Here is a 22,055-nt window from a genome sequence, read left to right on the forward strand (position 1 = left end):
GAAAGGAGGGGGGAGGGGCAGAGGGAGAAGGAGAGAGAGAATTTTAAGCAGCCTCCATGTCCAGCATGGAGCCCGACACAGGGCTCGATCTCATGACCCTGAGATCATGACCTGAGCTGAAATCAAGAGTTGGACATTTAACGGACTGAGCCACCCAGGCGCCCCAGAATACAAAATATTTGAATACATTTCAAATACGTGCAGATTCAGATGATACTGCACAAATAACTGATTTTACTTAATGGATTCGACCTAATCACTGGTGAAATCAATACTGACGTCATGCTGAGGACTTCCATTATGTCCCCAACTCGTGGCCTGGGGGACCCAGTCCCTTTCCTCTCAACAGCCCTGTGGCGCTTTCCTTCCCTCAGGAGATGGGAGAAGATCCTCTCTGTAAGCCTAAATGTTAGAGGCTCGTAGCAGCCTTGGGAAGGTCTCTGCCCCCTTTCACTCCTTGTGTCCATTGGTGGGTGTGGGGTGGTGGAGGGAAGCCGAGGGAGAAAGGGAAGGAGGAGGAAGAAGTGGAAATGTGTTGTGTTGTTTCCAGAGGTGAAGAAGTAACTTCAGGTCTTTGGAAGGCTTGGGGGGCCAGTGTCCAGGGGCTTGTTCCATCAGCCCATTTGCTGACTCAGAAGCTCCTTCCCCTGGATGACTCAGTGGGAAGGTTGTGGGAGCTCGGGTTTTGAGTGCAGAACAGCGGAGAGCAGTAGGGGTCTGGGATTTCCAGAGACAAAAAAAAAAAAAAAAAAAAGACAGGGGCTGTGCAGGAAAAAAACCATGGCTGAGCATAGAGGAAGATGTAGGTCCCTAAAGTTCTTTACTAAGGATGAATTTAATTTGGGAACCTTCTGAGAGTTGACATGTTCCCTTGTTTAATTTTATTAGCTATCCACTCTCTGTCACTGTCATTATAAAGCCCTCTGGTGGGTAGTGATTTTTCATGGTGGCCCAGCATTCCTTCTCTCTACTCATCTTTCTTGTGGAGAACCCATTTCATGGATGATCCCAAAATCTCTCTCCATGATCAGGAGTCAGCCCACAGTTTCCTAATTCTATTTGGAAATTCTAGAATTCTAGAAATTCTAGAAAAAAAATAGACTCTGTTCTGTCCTTTTTAATATTTTCAGATCCCCTGTTGAAATTCAGTCTTGTCTTTGGTCTCTTTTAACCTTGTGAGCGCAGTTATTTTTAAGCCTGTGTCCGGTAGCTCCAATATCCAGAACCCTCCAGGTTTGTTTCTGTTGTTTCTTTTTCTGCTTATTTTGTAGTTGTTGTTATTGTTCAAGTAGTCTTGTCTCTTTAAATACCTGTTTTTTTTTTCCTTTTGATTTTTTTTATATAGTTCACACACGTTACATTGGTTTCAGGTGTACAACATAGTGATTCAACATACTATATGTCATGCTATGCTCACCGGAAGTGTATCTGTCACCATGATACCTGGTTATTTTTTTATCTTGTGCCAGACATTGTTATTTGAAAAATTTGTAGAAGTAATTTGAGGTTTATAAAATATTACCTTTCTCTGGAGAGGAATTACATGTGCTTTAAGAAGGAACCTGGGAAAGCTCGTAATCCAGGATTACCTTAATCCAATTTTGGGTGATTACCGATTCAAAACTAGATTGCATCCCCCGTGAGGATTATTCTACTTCCTTTCATCCTGTGCTGGAATGCAGCCTTCAGTGTCCCAGTCTCAAGTGTGGGGGTTAGCAACACCTCTCTCCCAGAGTAGGTGGGCTCTGATTCTCTTTCTTTAAAAATTTCTTTAGCCCATTCAAGGCTGTCAAAAATCTTGCTCAGCCTCTCAGTCACCTCTTCCAGAATTGGCAAATGCCCTGGGAAAGAGCAAGCCCAAATGGACCACTTTGGATTTCCCTCTTTTCTGTTAGCTTATTTAAATTGCCTTGTTACCTCTTCAGTGACTTTAAGTAGATTTTTCAAAAATTAAGGAGATGTGTCTGGCTTTTGTAGAGGCCCTCAGTGGGAAAGTTGGTCCAAATTACCAAACCTGGGTAGGACTAGAAGTCCTTAATATCAAGTGGCAATTGTCTTGAATGGGAATATATATAAAAGGTGGATTTATGGGAACAAGGCATGAAATCTTAGCCTTAGGAAAGAAAATAGGATCGAAGCTCTAGAAGGGAAGCTCTGCCCGATAAAGAAGTATAGGTTAGGTTGTAACAGAGAGAGAGAGAGATAGCAGTTGAAGTGAAATCACAGTGTATTTATTTCTCTCTCGCATGACCGTCCAGAAGAATGTAGTTGAGGTTCTTGGGGCAGCTCTGATCTAGGAGCATCCACAGACCCAGGTGTCCTCTACCTTTCTGCTCCATTAGAGCAACGTGGTCCTCATCCTCAGAGCCAAATAACCGTATTAGCTTTCGGTTGCGGAGGGGGGTGGGAGAGAAAGAGGAGGGTAACCAGGTTGTTTGGGATCTTTAAAAAGATATAATCTGGAAGTTGAACGCATCACTTTTGTTCATATGTTCTTGATCCAAACTAATTATTTGCATAGTCATCTCCAGGGGTAAGAGACGATTGAATATGTGATTTCTTGCTGGAAAGCCCAATGACCTGTTAAAAGTTGTGGTGCAATGAGGTGGCCAATGATTGTAACAGTAAGAGGGATAAGGAAAGAATGGATCCTGAGGACAGCAGTCTCTATCATGGCCCTGGTTAAGAGAGGTAGAGAATGAAGTCTCATACGCACGTGGGCTAATGGGACAAGGAGAGACACCAGTATGACTTCACACTAAAGTAGGGGTACCTGGTGTTTCTGTGTGCTAGGGGAAGATGAATTCGAGTCAAACTTGAGTATGCATCAGAATATCCTAGAAGGTTTGTCAAAATATAGGTTGGTGGGCATCATTCCCTAGGGTTTTAATTCTGTGGGTCTGAGGTGCTTCTGAGATTTTTTTGTTTCTAACATTTTGTGGATGATGCTGATGTTACTGGTCTGGGGATCAAACATTGAGAGTGCTCTGTCTGTGCCAACATGCTTGGATTGGTTTTGTAGGAATCGACAAAGAGAGGTGTGTATACCAATAATAATATAATTGAACCCAAGTTTTCAGTTGTGACGTTCTGGAATCCTTCACTGTTATATTACTGAGGAGATGATAGCAGTTTAGACTAAATCAACTCCTCACCATAAATGAGCATAACCACTTTACTTTTGTTTTCCTAATGCTCTGTTTTTCTCTCCAGCCGAATTCTGATAGAATATCTTGCAAAGCCATTTAAGAGTGATTTATAGTTTCTAGAATAAAGGTCCTTTACATCTCTGGTTAAGTTAATTCCAAGGTAACGTATGGTTTTTGGTGCTATTGTAAATGGGATGGATTCCCTGATTTCTCTTTCTTCGTTCTCGTTATTCGTGTACAGAAATGCAACTGATTTCTGAGCATTGATTTTGTATCCCGCCACGTTACTGAATTGCTCTATAACTTCTAATAGTTTGGGAGTGGCTTCTTTTGGGTTTTCCATATAGAGTATCATGTCGTCTGCGAAGAGAGACATTTTGACTTCTTCTTTGCCGATTTGAATACCTTTGATCCCTTTTTGTTGTCTGATTGCTGTTGCAAGGACTTCTAGTACTATGTTGAATAATAGTGGCGAGAGTGGGCATCCTTGTCGTGCAAAGCCATTTAAATCCCTTCACTTGAAGCATCTCTGATAAGCAGATTCCACTCTGTGTTTACTTCACAAAGATATATGCAGTGTATTATTTTTATAGCTGTTTATTCATATTTTAATGAGAACTTTATGAATATAGGCCTTGGTTCTTCAGGACAAAATGGAATGTGATTTATTTAGTTGCTTCCTCCCTTCTTGAATCGGCTAAGTGAGGTAGTTGAATTTCCATATACTCATTTATAGAATGAAGTCAAAACAAAGGCAGATCAATTTGAAAATAATTATGTTGGGGCACCTGGGTGACTCAGTCAGTTAGGCACCCGACTCTTGATTTCTGCTCAGGTCATGATCTCAAGGTCGTGAGATTGAGCCCTGCATGGGGCTTTTCACTCTCTCCCTCTTCTGCACCTGCCCGCATGCTCTCTCTTCCTCTCTCTAAAAAGAAAGAAAGAAAAGAAAAGAAAAGAAAGAAAAAAGATTTGTGTTTCCTGAGGAAATTACAAAAACTGGAAGGAATCTATTGGTAGACTTCATTTTTGATGATTGGTAGCTACAACTTAGGTAAGTCTGGATGGTTTTATTTCTGATTCCAAGTGGCACTGAGCAGGCAGGTGAGGGGAAAGAGAAAGGGGAAATTTTTTTTAAAAAATATTTTATTTATTTATTCGACAGAGATAGAGACAGCCAGCGAGAGAGGGAACACAAGCAGGGGGAGTGGGAGAGGAAGAAGCAGGCTCATAGTGGAGGAGCCTGATGTAGGGCTCAATCCCATAACGCCGGGATCACACCCTGAGCCGAAGGCAGACGCCCAACCACTGTGCCACCCAGGCGCCCCAGAAAGGGGAAATTTTTAACCCTGTAGTATCACAGTTGGCCCCAAGCAGGACATTAGCAGACACACCGGGGACAAGGGGAAAGAACCCACATATGAAGAGAACAAGGAATGAAGGACAAGTAGAGACAGAAAGAAGGCCCAGGGAAGAGGCCACCACTCAGGTCAAGTCCCAAGCAGCATGTGACTTATCCAATGCGGTTCTTATTTTCTCAAATCATAGGGAATCCAATATGGTGGAAACGAGCTGAGGGTATAGGTTTCAGAGAAAATTTGGTAAACGTCTTGATACTAATTTCAGAGCTAGGTCACTCTAATCATTCTGTCGGAAGTCCAGGCAAAAACTCTGAATGAAGAGAAGAATAAGGTCAAGAGACCCAGGAAGGAGAAGGTCATGTAGGACTATGGCTGCAACTCAGCTTTATCTCAGAACGGTCTAGGGATTTCGATGTCAGATGAGAAGTAACTGTCAGTCAAAACTAGTTTTCTGGGCAAGCATGTCCTAGAAGAAGGTCAGTAGTTAGTTGCTGGTTCAAACACGTGGGTGAGACTGCCTGGTCAGACAAAGTGACTGTCCCTGAGGCTGAGTCAGGAAGATGCTTCCTTTAAAGCTACCCATCAGGAATGTTCTGAGGAAATGACCTCAAATCCTAAGAAAACATGAGAGGTTTGTTGTTGTTTTTTTCCTCTGAAAAGGGGCGCCTTTTAAAAACCTTTTATAGAGTCTGGGGTCATTGCCTTTGTGGGAACAATGCAAAAACTTGTGTTGCTTTGCATTTCAAAATGTATGTATTTATTTCACCTACCCGATAAACTTGAATTTGAAAGATGGCTATAGAGCGTTATCAAGCAGTATTTTTTCCAAATATGTCCTTTAATGTTTTCTTAAAAATTATTATTATTAGCAACCCTCCAGGAAACTCCCTTTTGTCCAAACCTCCCCCACTTCTAGTCACTACCCACCCCCAAGGGAAATCCCTGTCCTGTTATCTAACAGTGTCCATGAGTGTTGTCTGTTTTTGTCCTTTATATAAATAGAACCGCACAACATATACTCTTTTGCTTCTTTCGTGCGTATTACTGTGGGTGGTTGTAGATTGTGTATTCTTGTTGCCATACGGTATTCATTGTCTGAATATACCAGTTTATTTATTGATATTCTGTTGATGGGTATTTGAATAGCTTCCAACTTGAAGCTATTATGAATCATGCTGCTCTGAACTTTATAGTCTATGACTTCTGGTGAGCCTACATTCACATTCTGTTGGAGCTTTATTTTTAATGGTAGAAATAGTTGACCATCGCCCCCTTTAAGTCAGAAATTGGTTGTTCCTGTCAGAATTTAAAGGGGGAGCTAGTGGGGGTCTCTAAGAGCAAAACTCAGGAGACTGGTGAAGAAGATCAGTGTGGTTCTGCATTGGCAAAGTAACTCTCTCCAAATCGCGTCTCTTTCTATATGTTCTCTTATTTAACCCTTCCAACAGTAGTTCCATTTTCCCCCCTCCATTTTATTTTATTTTTTTTAAAAAATTATTTTTTTAATTTGAGAGAGAGAGCACACGTGTGAGCCGGGGGTGGGGGCAGAGGGAGAGAATCTCAAGCAGACTCCCCACCGAGCATGGAGCCCAATACAGGGCTCTATCCCATGACCCTGCGATCATGACCTGAGCCAAACCAAGAGTCAGACGCTCAACCGACTGAGCCACCCAGGCGCCCCTTTTCCCTCCATTATAGAGATGAGGAAATGGAGGCACAGAGATGTGAAACATCCCACTCAAAGCCACACAGGCAGCAGATAGAGGAGATAGAATTGAACCCAAGTGGTCTGGCTCCAGAAGCTGAGCTCTTTATCACTCAGCTTTGTCGCCTCTGTACCTCGTCCTCCTGTCTCTCTCAATAGGGTGAGTCCTTCTTCATATTTAAATATGCCTCAGCTGCCACCCTCCCATGACCACACATCTCCTTCTAGCTGTTCCCCTTCTTCTGCCCTTTACCTCCAGTGTTCTTAAAGGAGTTGCCTACTCACCTCCTCTCGATTTCCTCACCTCACTCCAGCCGACTTCAGCCGCTGCTGTTCAGCACAACAGATCCTGCTAAGGTCACCAGTGACCTCTCTGTTGCTAAATCCAGTGGTTGTCGTATTGTTTCTAATATTGTTGATCACTCTCTCCTTGAAACTCTTATCTATTGACGCGAGTAACTTTCCCAGTTCTCATCCTACCTCTTTCATCTCTCCTCAACCTCTTCTGCTGGCGAATCCTCTTCTGTGTGACTTCAAACATTGCAGTGACTCACGCCTCATCACTAGGCTCCTCTTCTATTCCACACCTTTTCCCTAAATCAGATCATCTTCACCCAAGGCTCCACACTTACAACCTGCTCCTTGAGCATCCCCTGAGTTCTGAACTTGTATATCCGACTGTCCACGCCACTTCTCCGCTCGGTGTTTCCTAGGCACCTAAATTTAGCTTCTCTGGAATGAGCTCATGAGCTCCGCCAGCCCCAACCTACTCCTTCCCTTGGGTTCCCATTACCAAATCTGTGGCGCCATCATCCCTCCAACTGCAGAGTCATCCTTGACGTCTTCCACTTCCTAGCCCCCAAATCCAATCATTCGCTAAATTTCTTCAAAATATCTTGTAGTTGCCTCTCAAATCTCTCTAGTGTCCCCAATTCTAGACTTCAGTTACCTTTGTCTCTGGCCTGGATTAGTTAACATCCCTTCCTGAAAGGTCTGCTTGCATTCCTTCTTATTTTTGCATTCTTCAAATTGCAGCCAGAGTCTACCCTCAAAAGTAAATTACATTTAAAAGTGCAAAAATGGAATCTTGCCATTTGCAACAACGTGGATGGAACTAGAGGGTATTATACTAAGCGAAATAAGTCAATCAGAGAAAGACAGTTATCACCTGATCTCACTGATATGCGGAATTTAAGAAACAGGGCAAAGGATCATAGGGGAAGAGAGAAAAAAATGAAACAAGACGAAACCAGAGAGGGAGACAAACTGTAAGAGATTCTTAATCTCAGGAAACATACTGAGGGTTGCTGGAGGGGAGAGGGGTGGGAGATGGGGTAACTGGGGAATGGACATTAAGGAGGTCATGTGATGTAATGAGCACTGGGTGTTATAGAAGACTGATGAATCACAGACCTGTACCCCTGAAACAAATAATACATTATATGTTAGTTAATTGAATTTATTTTTTATTTATTTTTATTTATTTTTAATGATTTTTTATTATATTATGTTAGTCACCATACAGTACATCCCCGGTTTCCGATGTAAGGCTCGATGAGTTAATTGAATTTAAATAAAAAAAAATAAAATAATTCAGGTTTCTAAAAAAATAAAAGTGCAAACCCAATCCTATCATCCAGCTCCCCATATTAAGCCCTTCAAACAGTGGCTTCTTCCTGCTTTGGGGGGAAAGGTCAAAACCCAGAACACAAGTTGTAATACCTCCTATGATCTGGCTTGTGTCTCCAGCTTCATTTCCTTGGGGTCTGTACCCTGGCCACAGGCCACACCGGACACCTTTTGGTCCCTCTGGCTTGCTCAGCTTCCCCACCCTGCACGACCCCCACCACTTCAGTGCCTATGCCACCACCCCCTCTTCTGCCCCTGAGCTCATCCTGCAGATGTCCACTCAAACTTCACTTCCCTTAGCCCTCAGACGAAGTCAGGACCCTCTGTCATATCTCAGAGCCTCCGCTACTTCTCCTTCGCCAAGCTGTTCATGATTGTAATTACTTCCTTATGTAGATACTTGCTTGATCAGTGTCCCCTGATGGGATGTTAAGTTCCACAAGGGCAGAAACTATCCCTGTGTGGCTGCCTGCCCTGTTTCAGCACCCAGAACAGTCTCTCATCTCTCACAGGGGCTCAATACATGAATGAATTCATGACTTGCCACCTTTAGAATTTTCAACTCCATCTCTTCTGATTGTTCCTTATTCATATTTTATCAATATGTTTAGACTGTTCATAAAAATCAGACTAGGCTACGGTGAATTTGGCCTGTGTGGCTACCATATTACCAGTATCAAAAAGAAATAGTTTTATGCATTCAACGTCATTAGCCATCATACAAAACAGAACCACCATAGCTACTACTTCACCTGCGCTAAGATGGCTGTAGTCAAAAAGACGTGTTGGGAGACGTGTGGAGAAATTGGAACTTGTATGTACTGCTGGTGGAAATGCAAAATGGTGCTGTCATTTTGGAAAACAGTCTAGCGGGTCCTTGATATGATAAATATGGAGTCACCATGTGACTCAGCAATTCCACTCTCAGAAATATACCTAAGAGATATGAAAACACGTCTACACAAAAGCTTGTACGTGAATGTTCATATCAGTGTTATTCATGGAAGTAATCCAAATGTTTATAAACTGGTAAATTGATAATTAAAATGTGGTATATCTGGGGCGTCTGGGGGGCTCAGTCGGTTAAGCCTCTGCCTTCGACTTGGGTCATGATCCCAGGGTCCTGGGATCGAGTCCTGCATCAGGTTTCCTGCTCAGCAGGGAGCCTGCTTCTCCCTCTCCCTCTGCTACTCCCCCTGCTTGTGCTCTCTCTCTCTCTCTCTGTCTCTCTGTGTCAAATAAATAAATAAAATCTATAAAAATGTGGTATATCCATTCAATGGAATATTATTTGGCAGTAAAAAGAAATGAAGTACTTACCCATGCTGTGACGTGGCTAAACCTTGAAAACATGCTGAGTGAAAGAAGCCAGTCACAAGGGACCCTGTATTATGTGATCCATTGTTATAAAATATAGAATAGGCAAAACAGGCAAATTTATAGAGACAAAAAGTAGATTAGTGGTTGTCTAGGATCAGTGGGGTTTGGGGAAATGAGGAGTGACTGCTAATGGACATGTGGGGTGTTCTAGGGGTGATGAAAATGATCTACAATTGACTGTGGTGCCGTCTATCTCTGTGAACATACTAGAAGCCATTGAGTTGTCCCCTTTAAGTGGGTGAATTATGTAAGTGAATTATATCTGAGTAAAGGTGTTCAGAAAAAGATGATTTATTATTTTAAAGATTTTATTTATTTATTTGAGAGAGAGCGTGCACGCGAGAGTGAGCATGGGGAGGGGGTAAGAGGGAGAAGTAGAGAGGAGAGCCTGATGTGGGACTCGATCCCAGGGCCTTGGGATCATGACCTGAGCTGAAGGCAGTCACTTAACCGACTGAGCCACCCAGGTGCCTCAGGATGGTTGACTTTTGAGGGTAGACTGAAAGCACATCATCCAGATATAATCCACGACAATGAATGTAACACAGCCCCTGCCATCGCATGTGGCTCTTCATTCCAGTGCTCTCTCTGCAGAGCATGGGCCCCTTGGCTTTGTTTGCTTTGTTTTGATGTGACATTTTATGTCTATCTCCTCCCTGGAATTGTGAGCTCAGAGCAACTAATAGCTCTCCCCTCTCAGGATTGTTGTGAGCATTAAGTGAGTTAACAAACGCAAAGCACTTAGTACTGTGCCTGTCACACGGTGGTAAGTGTACACTAAATATTACCTACTATTATTCCCACCCAAACCCAGAAGATTTTATATTGTTACAGAAAAAATAGAGCCATGGCTTATATTTTACAATTTAAGTGGCTATTATCTGTGTACTTTTGCAAGTCCTATCGCATATCTACTAAGTTTTTTTCCCCCTTCTGGGAGGTCAAGGGCCCAGACCTCCCTCCACTTCATCCACACCTTCTTACAACAGGGTGCAATAATATAGATGAACACGAGGGGGCGACATGCAACTGCAATTTAAAGAAAAATGGCACAGTTGAAACTCAGACCAGATCTAAAACATCTAGTATAAAGGAAAGTGAAACCTCTTTCTTTAATATTGTGTCTTGTAGTATTCTTCTATAGGAGGGAAATATTACTATATCAGAAGGGTATTGCTGCTAGAAGGCTGACCGCAGCATTATTCAGATTCTGCCTATATATGCCTGCCAAAAAGAGGCTTACAACCATTTCTGCACATGCTCTGTACACTCTATATACTGGCTCTCATGAGAACACTTAGCTTTCCCTGTGAGCTGGTCCCTCTGATGGGAGGTGTCTGGGAGCCTGTGTTAGTACAGCACTGCCTTTCAAAGCACTCTACTGTAGTATCTGATCTTCGAGGGTGGGGGGCGCAGTTGCGCTTCAAAGCCTAAGCTCCCCTTAGGTTCCTGTTGAGTTTCTGTTGAGGTATTCTGTGCTCCCACTTGACAGGAGTCCTTCAAGGCCAGGAACCATACCTCACCTTTACTGTGTGTCCCCAGAAATTTGCAGTGCTTGGTATGTCCTAGTGAAGCTGGTTAAATATCTATTGGACTAAACTATTCCATGAGCTGAGCCTGGAAAAAGAGGGAAATTCTGACCATCTTGTCCATGAGCAGTGGGACTCCCCTGAGTAGGACTGTTCTTTAATTATTCTTTCTATAGTACAAAAGCAGTTCATGCTCAGGATGGAAAAAACCAAGCAAAGAGAGCATTTAACATACTCAATCCCATCTACCCAAACCTGCGGAATACAACAGATTTCTTTTCACTTTATGTCAGAGCATAATACATAAACGTGTCTCGGTGCGTGCGTGTACACACACAGTGTTTACATTTATGGCAGCATGGAGCATAGAATTCCACTCTATGATAGTACTATCTTTAGCTAATGCCCCTCTTTGGGGAAATTAACATTATTTCTAAATTTTCTTTTCAAGAGCAGTCTGGTGAATATCCTTGTAGCTAAATCTTACTCCACATTCTTTATTAGTTCCTTAGGATAAATTCCCAGAAGCAGAATTTCTGGGTGATGGGTAATTTACACTGTCACCAACAGTGACAGTGCCCTTGATCAGATGAAAAGTTTTAATTAAACATCACACCAGAGCTCTGTAATCTTGTCTGCGTAGCGTCATCACCTCTCAAAACATTTGGTGAACTCTGTGTTTGGTGATCCAGGCGATGACTCACACAAGAAAATAAATCTTAATCTTTCCTCTTGCCTTTGATCTTGGACTGTTTGGGAAAATCCAATTTATCTCGAAAGGACATAGAAAGCCACTCTGGAGGAGATTCATATGAATGTGCCCCCAGAGTCCGGAGGTAAGAGAGAAATGCAGGGACTACAGAGCATAAGCGTTAGGTACCCCAAAGGCCAGCTCTCATTGTATAGGTCCTAATAGAATTGTTTAAGAAGTTGAAAAAGTAGTGGCATTTTCCAGGTGTATTCCTCTTGATTCTTTACCAATATCAAAGTGTTTTTTTTTTTTTCCCTTTCACCTGTCATTTCTCTAAACCTTTTTGGAAATTAGGATGGAACGACTTCCTTAGCAGCTAAAGACCCCGATGGGGTGCAACAAGGAATCCCCTGTGACTGGCTTTTTTCTTAAAGGTTCCCAAGCTCCTCTTTTTTTAGATCTTAAAGATATATGCAAAGAAGTCAAAATTTAAAAATAGAGGGATTTCTTCATGGGAGAGGAGGGAGGCAGCAGCACCAACTGGGGCCTAGTGTTTCTGTCTCGAGGGGCTCAGGCATGGCTATTAATTGATCGGAGTAGGGCTCCAGCAGTTGTATGGTTTTTATTGAATTCTAGGTTTATTTGGAGAAGTCTGGGGAGAGGGCAGATTGGCCTACGAGGGAAGGGACCACAGCTAAGCCAAGCCACCCTTGGTGCTGCCATTTACATTCTGCAGTGCACAGAAACATGCAGCAGCTCTGGGAAGTGTACCCAGTTAAGGCTTAAGGGCTGATTTTCAGGGCGCTCTGCAGTGTAACCTTCACCCTGCTTTTCCAGCCCTAATACCCACGCCTTCTTGACACCCGCAGGGATGTTTCGCATCCGTTTGGCCCAGCTGCTGCTCTAGCCACTGCTGTGGCCGACAGCTCTCTGCACCTGCGGCCCCACAGCTCTTACTTAAGCAGCGCAGAGAATCACTCATTTGCTGCCTGGTGTCTCCCTGACCTCGCGGTGTGGACACCCTTGTCTCCTGATTGCCTTCTGGATGTGTGAGGGACCCGCTGTGCTGTGGGGCAGACTTTGATCAATGGGGGAATGGGACTGAAGGGTGAAGACCCCCACTTCTGTCTGTTAGGTGGGCAATTCTGAGGTCCTTCTGAGTGGCTCTTCAGAAGCCTCCAGCGCGGGATGAGACCCCAGACGCCCACGTGGTGACCAGCTGACCTTGCACCCCTGTGCTGGCTTTCCCTCCTTGCCTGGTCCCCTCTTCCCCATCCCTCACCAAGATTCACTGCGGGAAACAACAGTCGCCCTCCTATTTGCTACTTTCTGGTTTTGTTCCTGGCTCTTCATCTATTCATTTCTTTAATACCACTTGGGAGCCATCTAGTATGTTCCCGGTCTGGGGAAGGGCCCTAAAATATAGAAGTGAATCAGACACTAGCCTTGTTCTTTAGGAGCTTGTGGTTTAAGAGAGGAGACCGGCAGCTAAAACCTGGCAGTGGAACATGGTGAGTGCTATTCCAGAGAACCAAGAAGTGGGGGCCCAGGCGATAGGACAGTTGATCCGGTTTGGAGTCTCTGGGGAGGTTTTCTTGAATGGAAAGTAATTTGCTGGAAGAAAGTGGAGACCTTTGGGGCTGAAGGAATGATTTGGGCAGATAAGATTTATTTATTTGAGAGAAAGAGAATGCGCACAGAGGGAGAGGGAGATACAGACTCCCCACTGAGCAGAAAGCCCTACATGGGATTCAATCCCAGGACCCTGAGATCATGACCGGAGCTGAAGGCAGATGCTTCACCGACTGAGCCACCCAGGCGCCTCAAGTCATCAATGCTTTATGTCTGGAATCTGTGGAAAGTTCGGGGAGACTGGAGCGGAGGGAGCATGAGGAAAGTACACAGAGGAGTCTATCGGGATCTGGGTGCTTGCTACACCCGGAGAGCTCTGAGAAGGGGCCCAGACTGGCTTCTTCTGTGTGACCAGCCTGGTTTCGTCCTTCTGTACTAGGTGGCCGGCCCACTCTGGCTGTAGCCACTTCCTGGGTTGGATGTCTACAGGGATGCCCTTGGGTCAGGCCTGGGGCCACAGTCGGCTCTGGTGCTCCTCAGAAGCTAAGTCTTGCCTCACCTAGCTCATGGTACATTTTTCGCGAGGGTTATTTGGCATCCGTTTGGTGCTCTCAAGGAGAGGCAGGATGTAGCCCGCGCCTCTGGAGGAGAAGGGAGTTGTTAGAATTATATAGTAATTATATAGTAATCTTCCTAACTGCTGGTGGCTTTCCACGGCCCCCCATCCCCTTGTAGTAACCACGCGGTTTCTGACCCCGGGCCAGGCCGGTGACTTTCAGAGTGGAGCTGCTGACTGGTGACTGGGCCAGTCAAGCAGACCCTCTCTTGCAGGTGTCAGCAGCAGTTGGGGGAGGGTAGGAATTCAAGGACACGCAGGGAAGGCCCTGGGCAGAAGCGATGGGGACAAGACAAGGAGAGCAGAAGGGCACCTGCGGGTTCAGTCCATTGAGCATCTGCCTCTTGGTGTCGGCTCAGGTAGCGAGTGATCTCAGGGTCCTGAGATTGGGCCCTGCATCGGGCTCCACACAGTGGGGGTGGGGCGGGGTGGAGCAAATTGAGATTCTGTCTCTCTCACTCTTGCCCCCCCCCCACGCACTTTCTCTCTCAGATAAATAAATAAATAACATCTTAAACAAGAGAGGAGAAGAGCAGAGAGGAGCAGGGTGCCGGCGGCAGGGTAGGCAGAGGCAATGTGGCTGAGTCACGGTGATGCGGCATGACTGGGAGCTGCGAGATAGTGACGGCTCTGCAGAGTCGCCTGGGGGGTCTTTCCGTTTCTGAACCACGCCCCGGACTCCAGCAGCCTATGCGTCTGGCTGGGCCTGTGCTCTCGGGAGCAGAGACAGACGCCTATGCTGCTATTCCCTCACACATCCCAACACAGAATGGTGCCAGTATGCTGGCCCTGCTGCCTACTGCTGTGTGAACACGGGCGGTTAATTGCCCTCTCTGTGCCTCAGTTTCCTCCTTTGTAAACCGGGCTAATATTGGTGTCCACCTTGTGGTATTGCTGTGTCGACTGCATGAGTTAAAGCACAGCACATGCAGAGAGGAGCCAGGCGCACAGGGAGCGCTCTGTAACCAGGGAGCAGTGTGGGTCTGGGCAGGACACTCGGTTGGGTAATTGAGGAGAGTGGAAGGGACCTTGACAAATGGTGTGGGTGAGGTGCAGGGACAGTGGCAAGGGATGGTGGAGCCCCCCGTGGCTTGTGCCTGCAGGGAGCCTTTCCCGGTCCTGGCTGGAGGGGGCACGGAAGGAGCAGTTACCAGACACCTGGTCTCTAGAGAGGGTGGCGGGACAGGAACCGTGGGCTCTGGACAAGGGGGCGGCTGGGCCAGTTGGCCCTGCAGGGAAGAAGTGGAGGGCATACAGACCCCCAAGCCCTCTCCTTTCTCACTCTCATCTCCTGCCCGTGCCACCCAAAGACCAACCCAATTGGAGGCGAAAGCACAAGGCAGGGAGGTGGACACACAGCACAGAAGTCCACCTGCCACCCAAAGCGGGAGGTGAAGGGCAGGGAGAGAATGGACAGCCAGGGGAGTCTACCTGGCACAATTGCCCACTGACGCAGCTGCTGCGGCCATCATGATGTTGACAATAAATGCCTGTCACCGCAGAGCTCGACTGCTGTCCCTTCCTTGTAAACCAAACAGCACAGCACAGAGAAGAGCCACCAGAGAGCACCGGGTCTGGCAGCAATCAGAAGGCACTAGGCTGTCGACAGCTGGTCCCCTCCCTGGCTGGCCAGACTCTGTGGGCAGGGACTGAGGCCATTCGGCTTTATAGCCTCAGTGCCTGGCACACGACCAGGCCCGCGTCACCAAGGGCTCTGACGGGCCAGGGTTGAAGGAACCTGTGAGAAACATTAGGCCTTTTTATTTAAACCCCAAGCTATGTGACCCACCCTTACGGCCCATTCAGAGGGATGAAATCTCTTACAACCAGGGTTCAACTGTATTTATCTATTAGAGTTTATTTTACCTACTCAAACACTACCGTCTAAGCACCCACCTAGGGAAGTCACAGAAGATGAAAAAGGGAAACTTAGGCCCCTGGGTCAGTGGGAGTTTCCTGTGCTCCTTGGGGGCAGTGGCCCCCTCGGCCCCCAGAGAGCAGCAGTGGCCCCCCGCAGACCGGAGCAGAAAGGGGGCGTGGGGCCGGGAGTGCTGAGTCACGGCCAGAAGGCGGGGGCTGCTGCGCCCAGGCGATTACCGGAGCAAAACTGCTGCGTGTGTTTGAATGTGGACATCACACATGCTGGGGATGGGAGGTCGCAGGCGGTGCCTGGCATGGGTCAGGGAGGAGGCCCGGCCCAGCCCAGGCTCCTCCCCGGGGCCCCTCCGTAGTCAGCCGCACGGGTGCCAGGCTCTGGGCTTCCCTCCCCTCGCCGACTCAGGTCCCTGTGGTCCAGACCAGGACGCTGAGGCTGTAAGTTCAAGAAGCTGGGGGTCAGGGGTCGTTAGGAATGCCCGAATGGGAGCCCGGGTGTCGCTCTTCACAGCCTCGGTTCTTCAGCACTGAGCATTGCCCAAAGCGTGGTCACTGCAGGCTGCCATATGAATTTTTGTCCCTTCTCTGTTTTACCTGTATCACTTACTGAATGTTTTCCTTTTGGAAACTGACCCTTTTTTTCTGGTACTTTGAACAGTTTTTGTTTGAAAAGCAAACTCTATCACTACCATAAATGAAGAGCTATACTCACCTACCGTAAATAAGGTAACCATGCCTAGAAATGTAAAAGAGTTCTTGGCCTCCAGCCTGGCTGACTGAATATCAGAACAGAATGATTTCAAAACAGCTCCATCCCTTTCAGTCGGTTGGTTGTCCTGAGAAGACCCTCTTTGCTCTATTTGTCGGGTCCCTAAGATCTGTAATCACTGATATGACATTGGATTGGAGCCAGAGCGGTGCTGGTAGCTAGCTGGTAAATGCTTAACAACCAGTTCTCCAAAAATACACACACACACACACACACACACACACACACACAGTACACATCTTACTGATAGCAATGACCTGTAGCACACAAGTTACAAAGAAAAGCATATAGTACTCTTTTTTTTTTTTTTTAAGATTTTATTTATTTGACAGAGAGAGACAGCGAGAGAGGGAACACAAGCAAGGGGAGTGTGAGAGGGAGAAGCAGGCTTCCGCCTAGCAGGGAGCTCAACGCAGGGCCCTGGGATCATGACCTGAGCCAAAGGCAGAAGCTTAACAGCTGAGCCCCCAGGCACCCGGCGTATAGTACTCTTTACTGTAATTCTATACAGTCAGTGGATTCCCTCGCAATGTTTTCACTGCTCTTTGCTGAGCTCACCTACCCCCCAACCTGACGTTGAAATTGACGAACAAGTGTAGTTCCAACATTAAGTGTGGGTTGCTACTAGTAAGGTCAGAGTGAAGAAACAAAGACACATGTCAGAATTTCACTAGTTTATCTAGGTCATTAATGGTGTGAGTGACTTCTTTGCTAAACTGTGTAACAGTTTTCAAAATACTGGAAAAATATTTCCTCACTATTTTCTTCTGTTTGCTATGTCATGATTCCTAATATGACATACTTTTTCATTAAAGCTGTACTACTAGCATTTTTTCCCCTCACTTTCTAAAGTCTAGACAAAGCAAAACAATAAATCAAGCCACAACGTGGAGCATTTGCTGACTTCTGTGGTATAAGTGCTCCTGCTATGACCCATTTCAAATGAGCTACTGTGCCATCACGGAGCATAATGCAGAGTTGAGATGGGGAGCACCACAGTTAACCCTTTCTAGTGTCTCTACCATACAGCCTAGATAATAGTTACATGTAGCAAAATAATTGGGGAAGTGGGAGGACTTAATGCTTTTGTTTTTAACATTATTTAATTGTAAATTTATTATACATTTGTTTTTTTTTTTAAAGATTTTATTTATTTATTTGACAGAGATAGAAACAGCCAGTAAGAGAGGGAACACAAGCAGGGGGAGTGGGGGAGGAAGAAGCAGGCTCATAGCGGAAGAGCCTGATGTGGGGCTCGATCCCGTAACGCCGGGACCACGCCCTGAGCCGAAGGCAGACGCTTAACCGCTGTGCCACCCAGGCGCCCCTATACATTTGATTTTTAATAATAGCTGTGTTTATCAACTGAATCTCTGGAGTCCTCAAAAATTCTCTCAACACTTGTGTCCCCTCCAGTACACCAGTGATTGTAACTTTAGTGATTGCATATGCACCCCTTATGGGACCAGTTTCCAGAATAATCTCTGTTCTTCTTAGATGGACACACTCTACTCAGCTCTACCTCAAAAGAATAGCAGAGTTTGTCCCTCTCCTTATTTCTCTAACTTCATAGCCTACTTTCCTTCTTACTGACTCTGCTCTCCAGATATTCCTCAAACATACCAGGCACATCCACCCCAGGACCTTGGCACTTGCTGTTTTCCTTGCCTAGAATGTTCTTCCTCTAGATGTCTGGGTGATTCACTCCCTCATCTCCTTCAGATCTTTGCTCAAATGTCTCATCCTCTCAGTGAAGCCCTTCCTGACCACCCTATTTATAACTGCAACCCCTCCCCTCTGCTAGTCCCCCACTGACCATGCTTTCCTTTTATGCCTTCCCCACTTTATTTTCCTCTGTAGCATCAGTTACTTTCCATGTATTACACTGTTTAAGATCCTCCTGTGTATTTTGTTTATTGCCTGTTTTTATCCTTGAAAATGGAAGCAACACAAAGGCTAGGTTTTTTGTATGTTTTGCTGAATCCTCTGTGTCTGAACCAGTGCCTGGCACAGTTCAGACTTGTTGAATATAAACTTGTTGAATAAGTGAATGATTCGATAGTGGATGCCTAGTAAATACATATTGAATAAACAGATGAATGAATGAATATTGCTTCAAGTCCTGGAGGCACAAAGTTACCAGGAGGAGATGTAAAAAAATATATGTGTATATATAGGTACGTATATGTATGCATATGTATGTATGTATGTGTATATATATATGTATATACATATATATCAGCTTCATTGAGATATAATTCATATGCCATACAATTCCCCATCTGAAATATACAATTCAGTGGTTTTTAGCGTATTCAGAATTGTGTAACCATCATTAATATAAATTTTAGAACATTCTCATTACTCTAAAAAGAACCCCATGCCCATCAGCAGTCACTCTTCACTGGTTCCCAATATCCCCAGTGCCAGGCAACCATTCATTTACTTTCTATCTCTGTAGACTTGCTTATCTTGTACAGTTCATATAAATGGAGTCATATAATATGTGACCTTTTATATCTGGCTCTTTCACTCTTTCATGACATTTTCAAGGTCCATCTGTGTTATAGCATGTATTCGTGCTTTATTTCTTTATATTGGTGAATAATAATCCATTATATGAATATACCATATTTTATTCATTCATCAGTTGATGTACATTTGAGTTTTTGTACTTTTTGGCTATAATGAATAATGCTGCCATGAACATTCATGTACAAGTTTTTGTGTGGGTGTATGTTTTCATTTCTCTTGGATATATACCTAGGAGTAGAACTGCTGGATCATATGATACTCTATGTTTAACATTTTGGAGAACTGCCCACCAGCAATGTATGAGATTTTGAATTTCTCCACAATCTTACCAATGATTATTAGTATTTCTCTTTTTTATTATGCCCTTCCAAGAAGTGTGAAATGATTCCTCTTCATGACTTTGATTTGCATTTCCTTGATGGCTAATGATGTTGAGCATCTTTTCATGTGCTTATTGGCCATTTGTATATCTTCTTTGGAGAAATGTCTATTTAGATTCTTTGCCAATTTTTAAATTTGGGTTGTCTTTTTGTTGAGTTATAAGAATTATTTATGTATTTTGAATACCAGGTCATTATTAGATGTAAGAGTTGTAAAAAAAAAAAAATTGTGAGCTGTGTTTCACTCTCTTGATGGTATCCTGTGAAGCACATTTTAAACTTTGATGATGTCCAGTTTGTTGATATCCAGAGTTTTACAGTTTTAGCTCTTACATTTAGGTCTCTGATCCATTTTGAGTTAATTTTAACATGTGGTGTGAGGTAGGGATCCAGCACCATTCTTTTGCATGTAAATATCCAATCATCCTGGCACCATTTGTTGAAAAGCTATTCTATTCCTATTGAATTGTCTTGGCATCATTGTCTAAAAACAGGGGAAGATTTTAAATCAGATTTGTGTGATCTAATTTGCTTTTTTGTGATTTATTTTGGTGGAAGCATTGAAAATTCTAGTCAAAGTCTATTTGGCATAAAATCCATACAAACTGGTTCAAGAATAAAGGAAATGCTCCTACTGCCTAGATTGTGATTTTTAAAAACATTTTAGTTTTTAAAAATTATTATTGAGGTATAATTGACATATAACATTATATTAGTTTTAGGAGCAAAGTGTAGTATTTTGATATTTGTATATGTTGCAAAATGATTACCACTGTGTCTAGTTAACATCTGTCACCATATGAAGTTAGATATTATTATTTTTTCTTGTGATCAGAACTTTTAGGATTTACTCTCTTAGTAGCTACTCTCTTAGTAGCTTTCAAATGCGCAATACAGTCATGTTAACTATAGTCACCATGCTGTACATTACATTCCCATGACTTATTTATTTTATAACTGGAAATGCATACCTTTGACCCTTTTCACCCATTTTACCCCCACCTCTGGCAACCACTGATTTTTTTCTCTATATTAATGAGCTTTTTTTTTTTTTTTAGATTTTACGTATAAGTGAGATCATATAGTATTTGTCTTTCTCTGTATGACTTATTTTATTTAGCATAATGCCTTCAAGTTCCATCCATGGTGTTGCAAATGGCAAGATTTTATTCCTTTTTATGGCTGCATAAATATTCCATTGTATATATATACCCCATTTCCTTTATCCATTCATCCATCGATAGCCATTTAGATTGTTTCCATGTCTTAGCTATTGTAAATACAGGCATACCTCATTTTATTGGCTTCATTTCATTGTGTTTTGAAGATACTGCATTTTTTACAAATTGAAGGTTTGTGGTAACCCTGTGTTAAGCAACACTTTTGGTGCCATTTTTCCAATAGCATTTGCTCATTCGTATCCCTGTGTTATGGTTGGTAATTCTTGCAATATTTAAAACTTTTTCATTATTATTATATTTGTTATGGTGATCTGTGATCAGTGATTACAACATACTGGAAGATCAGATAATGGTTAGCATTTTTTAGCACTAAACTATTTTTTAACTAAGTTACGTACATGGCCTTTTTTTAAAAAACATAATGCTATTGCATATTTAATAGACTAAAGTATAGGGTAAACCTTTATATGCACTGGGATACTAAAAATTCATTCTTCTTGTTTTAACATGAAACTCACTTCATTGTGGTGGTCTGGAACTGAACCTGCAGTATCTCCGAGGTGTGCTTGTAATGCTGCAGTGGACGTTAGGCTGTGATCTTGAATTACAATTTCCCGTTAAAAGAATTGAAGATATTCCCTCAGAGACATAGTTGATTCTAGGTTGAAGGCAGGAAAAGAATGAGATGAGTCTGGAACATTAAAGACTACTATTTAGCTCATATCAAAAGGACCCAGGAATTACGCAGAATAAGCATTCACCAGGCCAAGATGGAATGGCATCAGCGTCAGTAAGGATAATAACTGCAATGGATTGAAATACATAAAAAATGTTTAAATCCATGATACATAAGGATATTTTTTAAAATGTTACTTCACTGGTTACTTTGGACGATGCCAAGAAATCATCTCACTGTTTTGTAAACTCATGAAGGAAAATAAGCATTTATCTTACCTTTCCCTTGTGAAATGTACCTTCAAATAGTTGAAAAGGGGAAGTTTCTTACTATAGAAGTTTTTTGGCTAATACAGATGGAATGATGGATTTGAAACATCATTTTGTAATCCCTAATAAGTGGATGTGGGCTATCAGTGGCTGATAACATAACCAATAGAGAGAGATTGATCGATTGATTGATTTTGTCCTTCCTGTTATGGAAGTACACAATACCCCCGCCACTTATGAAGCGGCCTCATTTAAAAAAGAAAGAATCAAATCTGACTTTGATCAAGCTACTTGTCTTAACCACTGATTTAAAAGAAATAGAAGGTGCAGAAGATTATATTAACTGATCGTCTGGAGATGTAGTGAAACTACAGGAAACTGCTATAGGAAATCTGGGTTCTTGAATAAAGAATTTCAGAGAAAGAAAAGAGATGGAGAGAGAATCTGTAGATTAAGAGTGATGTAACTATTTCATCAGTAATGACGTAGGATCTCACGTGGATTCCGGTTCAAACAGAATACATCAACCAGGAAAATCTGACTGGGTATTTGATTATATTAAGGAGTTATTCATTTTAATAGGTATGATAACAGTATTGTTACATAAAATTATAATTTTTAGATACTCTAGACTGAGGTATACAGAGAGATGAAACTATATAAATACCTGGGATTTGATTTTAAAAATCCACATGTGGAGGGCGCCTAGGTGGCTCAGTCGGTTGAATGTCTGACTTT

The sequence above is a fragment of the Ursus americanus genome, chromosome 20 (genome assembly GCF_024610735.1).
Source record: "Ursus americanus isolate L20-20 chromosome 20, mUrsAme1.1.p, whole genome shotgun sequence".
Classification (NCBI taxonomy): domain Eukaryota; kingdom Metazoa; phylum Chordata; class Mammalia; order Carnivora; family Ursidae; genus Ursus; species Ursus americanus.